The sequence below is a fragment of the Pollachius pollachius genome, assembly GCF_949987615.1.
Source record: "Pollachius pollachius genome assembly, chromosome: 12".
Taxonomy (NCBI): domain Eukaryota; kingdom Metazoa; phylum Chordata; class Actinopteri; order Gadiformes; family Gadidae; genus Pollachius; species Pollachius pollachius.
Window position 1 is genome coordinate 14,395,723 of NC_136945.1, and position 12,096 is coordinate 14,407,818.

Here is a 12,096-nt window from a genome sequence, read left to right on the forward strand (position 1 = left end):
TTCGGTCTACGCCTCAGCTGCTAAGAACTTGCTTTAAATTAGCATTCAGTCGTGTTAGTGCTAAACATTTAAACAGTATTTCTTCTCATTAAATGTTTTTCCTAACTTCTCTGCTTCAGTTTCACACTTACAAAGTTTGGGTTTCAACAAGCATATTTAAAAAATCGAAGTCACTATATGTCCTCATAACTATAGCGTTAATGGATTGTGCTGTTCATTTATTTTTTTCTTCAACAGACCGAAATAAAAAACAAAAGCATTTCATCGATTTTACTTTCTTATCCTCACAGGTGTGGAGTTTCTCATGCAGTGTTGTCGTTGCAGGGAGAAGGAGATTAAAGAGGAGATGTGCAGGGCAAGCAGGAAATGAGGAGGTGAAGGAGGTGAAGAGAAGAGACTAAGGGAGGAGAGGAGTCTAGAAAGTTGAGGGAGGAGATGAATGAGGAGGTGAATGAGGTGGATGAAGAGGTTGATGAGGTGATGAGGAGATAGATGTGGTGGAGGATGAGGTGGAGGATGAGGTGGAGGATGAGGTGATAAGAAGAATGAGAAAAGGGATGAAGAGGTGCATGAGGAAGGGGATGAAGGGTAGATGAGGTGATGAGGAGGTCTGCAGGGAGCACAGGGATATTAACATCAGAGCTGCTCCTGCTCAAAGAGGAGCAGCCTCACCAGGTTCCTCCTCCTCCAGGAGTACCAGCTAGTGATCCCTCTCCTTCTCCTCCATTCCATCTCTCCCTTGTTCCCTCTCTCCAATACCTTCTCTCACTCTTTCCCTCTCTCCAATACCTTCTCTCACTCGTTCCATCTCTCCTTCTCTCCCTCCTTCCATCTCTCCAATACCTTATCTCCCTCCTTCCATCTCTCCGTTACCTTCACTCACTCATTCCATCTCTCCAATACCTTCTCTCCCTCCTTCCATCTCTCCGTTACCTTCGCTCACTCATTCCATCTCTCCAATACCTTCTCTCCATCTTCCTTTCCATCCCCCTCTCCTACATCCTAAAGACTGTAGTCAGAATACTGGGGTCTGCAATCCAATATCCAATACCAATATCAATATCTATCCCATGCAGAGCAACTTTTATCCAAGTGACAAGGTAGAGATTTGGCAAAATAACATACTGCAGAATAGCACTTATGTGTAGTTATTTTATTCTTTCATGGAATGAGTACATGTGAGTGTTTTTGTGGATAGAGGGAACAGATAGAGAGAGGGAGAGAGAGAGCATGAGGGAGAGAGGGAGAGGACAGGACAGTTAGACAAAGTTTGGCATGATCTTAACATGCAATCTAACGATGAAATTACCACATTTCCAGCTTTGTCCTGCCACGCTAGAAACACTAGATTACACAAAATACTTGTGTGTGAAGGAACGCCAAGAGCCTGCACACACACAACCACGCACACACACACACACACACGCGCACATGCACATGCACACACACACTCACAGGTTGTTGGCCAGGAACCTCTTAGAGAAGGTAAGTGAGCCAAGGATTGGGTATAAAAGGTTCTATTCTAGAAAAAAGCTATTTGCATACTTCAGTGTGTGTGCATCCAGGAGAAAGCGGGAGAGCAAGAGAGAGCAAGAGAGAAAGGGAGAGAGAGAAATAGGATGAGGTTGGAGACAGATTAGCATATTTGCATTCTTCAGTTTGTGTCTCGATGTGTACTTATGGGGGAAAGGAGAAGGAGAGAGAGGTTGTGTGTGCAGGCGTAGTGAAAATGATGCTGTTATTATTAATCATAATATTAGTTTTAGTATTATGCTTAATAATTGCCATTGATTTAATTATATTCTCAAACACAGCAGTTACTCTGTGTCGTTGATTTAAACTGGTTGACAGCCATTGCAGACCTATATATTTGAATGGTAACACACCTGATTCTAAACTGGGAAGCCTGTATTTTAAATATTCCTTAATTTGAATTTGTTCAGCTTAACTGCGAAGATTGTGAAAATGTAAAAGTCAAGATGAATTGAATGCAATAATGACGCCCACAGAGGCAGTGAATTCTCCCCGATTGGTTGGATCAGAGGCGGGGGGGATGTAAGTGAATATAAAGCGTAGGTTTACTCAAAGTTGAGAACAACAGCAACAGTTATAGCAAAAGTGGAACCAGTAGAGAAGAACCACTAAAGTCCTAACCCTTAAGCATCATTAGCAGTCTTCGCACTTAGTTGTAGCATCCACTTCAATAATTCTTCACTCAGTTGTTTTAAAAGGAAGTCACAGCCTAGGATTCATTCCCTCCTGTTTACGCTGCGGATCTGGAATCATTTCAAGGACACTGTGACTATTAATATCCGTCTGCCCGTCTCCGAGAAGTGGACATACCTCGCAGCCCCTGGTGTTCCACAGTTCTCTCTGCCTTCTCCTCCTCCTCCTCTTTAATCGCCTCCTTTTTCTCCTCCTCCCCCTTCATTCTCCTCCTGCTCCTCCCCCCCTTGCCTCTGCCTCCTCCTCCTCCTCCTCCTCCTCCACTTCCGTCTCCTCCTTCCTTCCCTCCTCCTTCTTCTCCCCCTCCTCCAAAGGGAGGTGGGGGCTTTATACACCTAGAAGGAGAACACGCCGTGCTCTGTGGGAACATCCACCACCTGCATGTACCCTGCCTCTGGTGAGGCCTTCGATATGTGCATGCAGCGCCCAGACACCCACATGCTGTCTCTGTTTGGTCCGTCCACTGTGTTCTTGTATTCTAGTACGGGACAAAACTACCGCACAGAACCTTAAGCATTATTCAAAATCATTGTTCGTCTTCCCAAAAGGTCACGCACAGCAATGAACGCAAACAAGAAGATAAACACACACGCGCGCGCGCGCACACACTTCTCTCCTTCCTCCCGGCCCGTTGCTAAGCGGGCGGCTACATCAATTAGCGCCGTTAGCACGACTCCAAGGGGAGCAGTACAGCCGCGCTAGCAGATTAGCGTCGCTCAGCTAAGCTCCTCATCCACTCTAATGGGGGATGGTTACAGGATGCTAGCACACGGCTAGCTCCAGATGGCTAATCATGGGATAGCAATACGGAAACACATTACAGTGATCCAAGACCCCTCGCAATGGGATGCTGAGACTGAAGAAATGTGTACATGTCCCCCACACAGGTGTGTCTGCACATGCGTGTTTGTATAATATTTGACTTTGTCCCCGCGGTGTTTGTAATCTCCATCAACAGATCTCTGCAGATGAATGCAGAACCATCTACATGATTTGCTGATGACTACTTTTTAAAAGCCTTGATATCTCTGTATAGATATCTCTTGCAAAAAAATGTTTAAAGGGGATATATTGCACCACCAGGTGGTATAATATGTGCAGAAAACATCAAAGGTGGAAACGCCCACCTGTGATGTCAGAAGCTGAACATTTAAAAAAAAAGCTTGTTATGGCTAATCACACTCGCACCTGGTGGTATAATATGTCCCCTTTAAAAAACAATGACCCGCGTTTCCATTATCACACGCACCCCGGAAATACCTCCCGTTGTCCCCGTCATGGACAACGGGCGGGTTAGCCGTCATCAGACGATAGCGGTGTCGGTGTCACCAACACCAGAGGGTGTGGTGTCGCTGACACTGACAGGGCGAACGAACAGCGGGAACCCTCACGCTGAGCTTGGAGCCAATCAGCTTACAGTAGAGCCAACACAACATATAACATTAACAGGCCGTAATGGCGGTCCTGGTAGTGGAGCTCTGGGCATTAAATATACATTATAAACACTGCTGCTACTACAGAACCGCTTAAAATCCTCTGAACACAACATGAAGGCCAGCTTCTACAGAACTGAGATATAGAGGGGGAGGAGGAGGAGGAGAGAGGAGAGGAGGAGGAGAGAGAGGAAAAGAGAGGAAGAGCGGGAAGAAGAGAGAGATGAAGAGAGGAAAACAGAGAGGAGGAGGAGAGAGCATGAGTGGAGAGGAGGGGAGAGGAAGAGAGGAAAGGACGAGGCCGAATTCACCAGTAAATTACGTGGTCATTTACTGGTAAATGACCACGTGTTGCTGGTAATTTACCCGTAACCTCCACATGTTGGAGTGGACTTTGAATGGGCCTTTATGTATGTGTGTGTGTGTGTGTTACATTGTATTTTCAGAAGATTTTAAATTATTTTTTAATCGTATACTATTATTATTCTGTATCTCATGTTGTGTCTCATCTTACTTTCCGCACTTTGGGGATGTAAATGTACATTTTCAATGGCTCTTAATTTATTTGAATCTTGTGATATCATGCACTGCTAGAATGCACAGTGCTGTCTGTAAGAAGACTTTGATCTGTGTGTTGGAATACAGAGCGTTTGAGTGACAGCGAAACCACAGCAACAAGACGCATGTCCAGGCCCCTCCTGCTTCTCTTTCATCTCAGCTCCTTCTCCCTCCTCCTCCCTCTCCCTCTCTCCGTCCCTGCCTCCCTCTGTTGTCTTCTCTCATCTGGTCATGTCCCCCCCTCCCCCTCTCTTTTCAAACTCACTATCAATCTGTTCCTCTGAGGCCCTTCAAGACAATTCTGTTCGTGGCTCCTTCCTTTGTTTTGCTCTTCCCTCCTCCTCCCTTCCTTCCTTCCCTCCTTCTTTAACAGTAATGAGACTCAACTAACCGTCTGAAGGAGAATATAGTAAAGAGAGGTAGAGAGGAGAAATTATGAGAGAGGGAGAGGGAATCAGTGATAAGGAGAAGTTGTATAAAACTTAGAAAAGCAATGAAAGCGAAGGAGACGAGAGAGATGATGATTAATTGGGCATTTCTCTCTGGCTCAGAGTTAATTGTTAATGGCTTCCAGATAAGAAGTGTGTGTGTCTTTGTGTGAGTATTTGTGTCTGTGTGTGTGTGTGTGTGTGTGTGTGTGTGTGTGTGTTTGTGTGTGTGTTTAACGTGTTATTGTTTCAACTTTGAATGGATCTATTCTTGAGTTCTATTTAAGTTTTATTTTGTGTGACACGTGAAGCACAATAAACTAGTTTAAATGTTGATCAATAAAGTTTGGATTTACTTTTTTGGACAACTAACAAGTATGGAGAAAGAAAAAGAAAAGTAAAAAAAGGGAAAATAAAGAAAAATAACGATTGGCGGACAAGGATAGAATAACAAATACAGATATAAAATCGTAAGACATAAAATGAGGAATGAAAGAAAGACATATAGCGAAAAATAGTAGCAAGATAGAGTAAGATAGAGAGAGAAACAATGACAACATAAATGGAAACAATTGGGATTTTTAGATAATGAAAGAAGGAAAAGGTGGTAGAAGTGAGGAAGGTCCGGTTTTGACATGGCCGAGTGAGGACGTGCTCCGGAGCCTCTCCACTGAATTCTCAAAGATTGTTTTATAAATATAGCTACTACATCTTCAAAACATTACACGTGATTGCTTTGAACAAGTATTAACTAGTTATTGATGTCTGGGAGAAATAAAAGCCGCAGGGGAAGCAGTAGGTCGACGAAATTGACCGACGACTCTTTGCTAGCTAGCCAAACAACAGGTGAAATGGCGGAGATCTTTGGAGAAGGCATGATCGCCACCATCCGCACTGAGGTGAAAGCGCTACAGGCAGAGATTATGGCTGAAATCGTGTAACAGCTCCAACTATGCACGAAGAAATTGTCAAAGAACTTCGTTCTACAATGGCTTCACTACAGACAACAGTGAATGTCCATACAAGCAAAATCAATGCCCTGGAAACCTCACAGAATGAGGTTACGGATAGGCTGGTGGAGCTCGAGGCTCAATGCGCTGCCCTGGCTGCTGATAACGTTAAACTCATAGCTACAGTGGACGACCAAGAAAATCGCTCTCGCCAACAGAATATACGTGTGATTGGCTTGCCTGAGGGCGAAGAGGGTGCCAATCCGACTGCCTTCATGGGACCCTTCCTGAAGGAAACCCTGGGCGACGAATCGTTCGCCAACACACCTGTTGTAGACAGAGCGCATCGTACCCTCGCAGCCAAGCCGCCTCCGGGCAAACCTCCGAGAGCTATGCTAGTGCGGCTCCACTATTACCAGACGAAGGAGCTGACTCTCTGCACATCCCGCGAACGTGGACAACTGTCCTATAAAGGGAGAAAGATCCACATATTCCCTGACTACTCAGCAGCATTGGCCCGACGCAGAGCGTAGTTTAGGGATGTGAAGGCACAACTCCACCAAGCGGGTGTTAAGGTCTGATCCATCCTGCCAAGCTACGGCTTACCTTCCAGGGAACTCTCCACACTTTTGAAAACACTGACGCGGCGCTTCCCTTCTTCCAGAAAACTATCCAACCTACAACTTAATGACCGGACAAAAGAAATGGTAACCTACTTAAGGATATTACTTGGACTACTTGTTCATTTTATTTATTTATTTTTTAAACGGAACGTTGAAATACACAGACGTTAACCTAGTTTGACAGTGCGCGATGGTAAGCTAACCCACTGCTTTTGTCCCAAATATAGCCAATGTTTAAGTAATTGTATTATATAGCAGAGCATACTTTGTGATGCTTCTGATGTTCATATGCCCCAAGCTGTATTATTTTGTTCAAGCTCATTACATATTTTGGTTTTCATTTGTACTCCTGCTTAGTTTTCAATATGTGTTGCTTGCAAATTTAGCTGGCTGCTTTTATTTTATCCAGTCTGTTAGTGGTGGCCTTTGACTAATTTTCTTCCCTGAGAATAGGACGTATTGTGGCTACCAGGGTTTAAGTTTAATTGAGGCTACTTTTGTCTGTAGCTCAGTGGAGTTAGTCTGTCAGTTTAATGACAGAGAACGATTTTGTCACCTACACGGTCGTTTCTTGTGACGGGGTTTGGGGTTCAAGGTGCCTTGTTTGGGAGGCACTAGGGGCGGGCGGGAGGGGGCGGGACTGGGGGCAGAGAATTTATCATTTTTATTTTCCTTCGTTTTTTCTTCACTTGTGTGTATAACGACTATATGGCTTCGTTTGCAATGGCGATATGCTAAACATTACTTCTCCTACATCCCAAATGGCTGATTTAAACATTACTCAGGGTATCCGCTTTATGCCTTGGAATGTCAAGGGTTCAAACAAGGTTACTAAATTAAACAAAATAATGACCCAATTACAACATCTTAAGGCCGACATAGCTTTTCTCCAGGAGACGCACCTGTGTGCCTCTGATGTTCAGAGACTCAAAAAGGGATGGGTTTGGCACTTATTCCACTCAAAGTTTAATGTTAAAGCGAGGGGTGCCGCCATTTAATTTGCAAAAACATTGCTTTTGAACTACTCAGCTCTATTGCCGACTTCAACGGCCGCTATGTTATTGTGTCAGGTCTCCTCCAAAACACTCCTGTAGTCCTTGCCTGCGTATACGCACCTTATTGGGATGACAGTCAATTCATCACCAAATTATTTTCTACATTACCAGGTCTCGACAACAGTTTCTTAATCATAGGGGGGGATTTTAATATGGTCCAAGACACCACTCTTGATAGGTCGTCTACCAGAGACACTGTCCTTTCTAGCTCTGCTAGGGTTATGGTTAAGCCTATGCTGAGCAGCTGGGCTTGTCTGACCCCTGGAGGTTCAACTTTTCGCACGTACACCGTACATTTTATCGGATAGATTTCTTTCTTGTGGATGATAGACTTTTATCAAAGGTTGATTCTTGCAAGTACCACAGCATTGTTATATCGGACCATGCCCCCACCTCCATGGAGGTCAACCTACCTAGAAGCTATGCTCCTTCAAGGCAGTGGCGCTTTAACTCCCATGTGCTGTCCGATGATAATTTTAAGGAGTTCCTTACCTCTCAAATTGGATTTTTCTTTGAAATTAATAATACCCCTGACGCCTCCAAGTCCACTGTATGGGAAGCATTCAAAGCTTACTTACGAGTCAAACAATCTCTTATGTCTCACACGAAAAAAAGTTAGAAATAATTAAATTTTCTGTGATCTCTGAGGAAAATTTACAGTTTGACAACCAATATACAGAAGCCCCAACCCCGGCTCTGTATAATAGACGCCTTCACCTCCAGGCCGAGTTTGATGTGTTATCAACAAGTAAGGCTGAATTACTTCTGCTTAAGTCCAGACAACGTATTTTTGAGACAGGGGACAAAGCAAGTAAACTTCTCGCCTATCAAGCTCGTTCAGCTGCAGCTTCTAGACTGATCGCTAAAATAAAATCACCCACTGGTGATGTTCTCACAGATACAAGAGATATAAACAAAACCTTTTTAAACTTATATACTGATCTTTACTCCTCTGAATGCCGTCCAGATATTTGGGACCATGACAACCGTCTTGAAAATATTTGCTACCCAGCTCTTGATGAAACACTTTCGGGCAACCTTGGTGGACCGATTTCACTTCTTGAGATCCAAGAAGCCATAAAAGTCATGCAAAATGGCAAGTCCCCAGGGCCTGACGGATACACTGTGGAATTTTATAAAAAAATTTCTCACCTTATATCCCCCGAATTACAAAGCATGTATAATGAATCATTTCTGAATGGTCGGCTGCCAGGAACACTATCTCAAGCCTCTATAACCCTGTTGCTTAAGAAAGATAAGGACCCACTTCTTTGTAGCAGTAGGAGACCAATCTCACTTCTAAACGTGGACCAGAAAATTTTAGCCAAAGTCCTTATAACCGTCTCCGACAAGTGGTCCCAGACCTGATATCGACTGATCAAACAGGCTTTATTCAGGGGAGACATACTTTCTTTAACACAAGGCGATTGCTTGACATAATTCATGCACCAAGATCTGAATCCCCCGAATTTGTCCTTTCGTTGGATGCAGAAAAGGCCTTCGATAGGGTAGAATAGAGATACCTTTTTTTTGTCCTGGGAAAAATGGGGTTTAGTAAAGATTTTATTTCATGGATTCCACTTTTATATCCGGCCCCTGTAGCTTCAGTTGTCACTAATGACCTACATTCACTTTTCTTTCCTCTCAAACCTGGCACAAAACAAGGTTGTCCTTTGTCCCCATTGCTGTTCGCGATTGCTATTGAACCTTTAGCTATCTGGCTTCGTAGTGAGGCAGGGTTTGAGGGTATTGCGAGAGTTGGGGTCACCCACAAAGTGTCCTTATATTCAGATGACTTAATTTTGTATATATCTAATCCAACCGCTTCTATTCCTATTATTATGTCTATACTGGAGCAGTTTGGTAGATTTTCAGGGTACAAGCTGAACTTTCAGAAAAGTGAACTTTTCCCTATAAACCCAATGGCCACCTCATTCACTCTTTCCTTTTAAACGGATGGACACTGGGTTTAAATACCTGGGCATCGTCATTACTAAATCATTCCCTCATATTTTCAAGGAAAATTTTCTCCCATTACTAGAACGATGTAAAGACGATTTTAATCGTTGGTCCACTCTGCCCCTTTCACTGGCTGGCCGTTTTAACCTTATCAAAATGACTGTCCTACCCAAATTCTTATATCTCTTACAACATATCCCAGTATTTATTAGGAAAAGCCTATTTGAAAAATTTGACCAGACTATATCCTCCTTTCTATGGGGAAACAAACCACTGCGCATTAAGAAAGTGTATCTACAACGGCCCTGGTCGATGGGTGGGATGGCCCTTCCAAATTTTCTTAATTACTATTGGGCATGCAATATTCAAAAGCTTCTCTACTGGTCTAATCTGGAGAACACTCCTCTTTGGGCGCAAATGGAGATGTCCTCCTTCCGGCAGTCTCTTTGTTCCTTAGTGTGTTCAAGCTTACCGCTTTTCTCCGTCATCAGCTCGATGCCCACTGTTACACACACTGTAAAGATTTGGACGCAATTCAGGAGGCACTTTGGTCTTAACAGACCATCCTCTCACTCCCCAATATGTCGTAATCACTTGTTTAAACCATTGTGTACTGATCTCACCTTCCAAACCTGGTCTGACAAGGGAATCAGAACTGTTGATGATCTGTACAGCAAAGGGACTTTCTTGTCATTTTCAGACTTATCTGAAAGATTAGATTTACTTGGATCTCATCTATTTCGCTATTTCCAGATTAGGCATTTTTTACAAAAGCAATATCTAGAATTTCCAAATCACCCTATTCATTCTGAAATTGATTCCATTCTCTCTTTGAACCCCAATGTAAAGAGCCTCATTTTAATTATACACACTGAAATAGATTCCATTAGGCCCGAAACTCTTAAAGTCGCTTGGGAGCGGGATTTGGGGATGGAGCTGACGGATGGGACGTGGGAGACTGTGTTGGGGCTGGTTCGCACCTCCCCAATATGTGCCAGACATAGTCTTATACAATGTAAGATTGTATATTGCATTCATTACACTAATGCTAGACTAGCAAGGATATTTCCTGGCACAAGTGATGCATGTAACCATTGTGGACAATCCCCTGCTGACCTGGTTCACATGTTTTTGACCTGTCCCCGCCTATCTGATTTCTGGACAGACATTTTTAGAACCTTTAGGGATATTTCTGGTGTGAACGTTCCACCTGATCCTCTTAGAGGCCTGTTTGGTGCTCCCCCTGGGACCAATGCTCCCTTGCATCTTAATGGGATGATGTCTTTTACCTCTCTCTTAGCTAGACGCCTCATGCTTCTTAAATGGAAACACGTATTCCCGCCTACCCGTTCTAGATGGATCAAAGATATATTACATTTCATCAAGCTAGAGAAGATTAGATTCTCCCTGAAAGGTTCACTGAGAAACTTTGAGAAAACATGGACACCTTTTCTAGACTATGCAAAGACCTTAAAAGTTGCTTCAGAGGATGGGGATAACTAAAGCCATACAATGTTAAATAGAATGTTCTGCATACATACATTGTTTTTGTAATTTTTATTTTAGTTTTGTTTTGTTTCATTTCTTCTTGGTTTTTGCACTCTGCCAATTACCTATTTTTACCTATTTGAAGATCTCCTAATTCCTGTTCATCTCTGTTAAGGGGAGGGGGGGGAGGGAGGGAGGGAGGGAGGGAGGGAGGGATGCATATGTATGACTGTTTGTTTAATGTGAGAAAAATTGCAAAACCTAATAAACTGATTTAAAAAAAAAAAGAAGTGAGGAAGGAACCAGGCAGCGGAGAGGTGGAGGTAAAGGTAGGTGGGTGCTGCAATGTTTTATCCTTTGGAGCTTTGCTTTTGGAGGAAGGTTGTAGAGGTTCAGACGGAACAAAGATCATCAGCATAGGGTTGGTTCCTTTAAGTCAGGTTATTGAGGTTCAGACGGAACACAGATCATCAGCATAGGGTTGGTTCCTTTAAGTCACGTTATTGAGGTTCAGACGGAACACAGATCATCAGCATAGCGTTGGTTCCTTTAAGTCACGTTATTGAGGTTCAGACGGAACACAGATCATCAGCATAGGGTTGGTTCCTTTAAGTCACGTTATTGAGGTTCAGACGGAACACAGATCATCAGCATAGGGTTGGTTCCTTTAAGTCACGTTATTGAGGTTCAGACGGAACACAGATCATCAGCATAGGGTTGGTTCCTTTAAGTCACGTTATTGAGGTTCAGACGGAACACAGATCATCAGCATAGGGTTGGTTCCTTTAAGTCACGTTATTGAGGTTCAGACGGAACACAGATCATCAGCATAGGGTTGGTTCCTTTAAGTCACGTTATTGAGGTTCAGACGGAACACAGATCATCAGCATAGGGTTGGTTCCTTTAAGTCACGTTATTGAGGTTCAGACGGAACAAAGATCATCAGCATAGGGTTGGTTCCTTTAAGTCACGTTATTGAGGTTCAGACAGAACACAGATCATCAGCATAGGGTTGGTTCCTCCTCAACAAATGCCCAACTTTTATTCAACTCATATCAGCTGGCAAACAAAACAACATTTACTTCCATCATCTATTTTATATTCTGTCAAGAATTTTGTTGCCTTCAGCCACAAGTTTACGATGTAACCAGAACTTGCCCTTCAAAATACAGAATAGAAAATTCCTGATTCGTCCTAGTTAGTGATGGTGCTACTCTTGTGTTGGCATCCCACATCTGCTAGTCCACTGACGGCATGCTACTAGCATAACAATGCATCAACAAAATCAGATGCTTAATATTGCCATGGAATAAAAAGGCAACGATATCTTAGTTACAACTAGATCAGTTTTAGTTCAAAAAATATGTATCCACCCC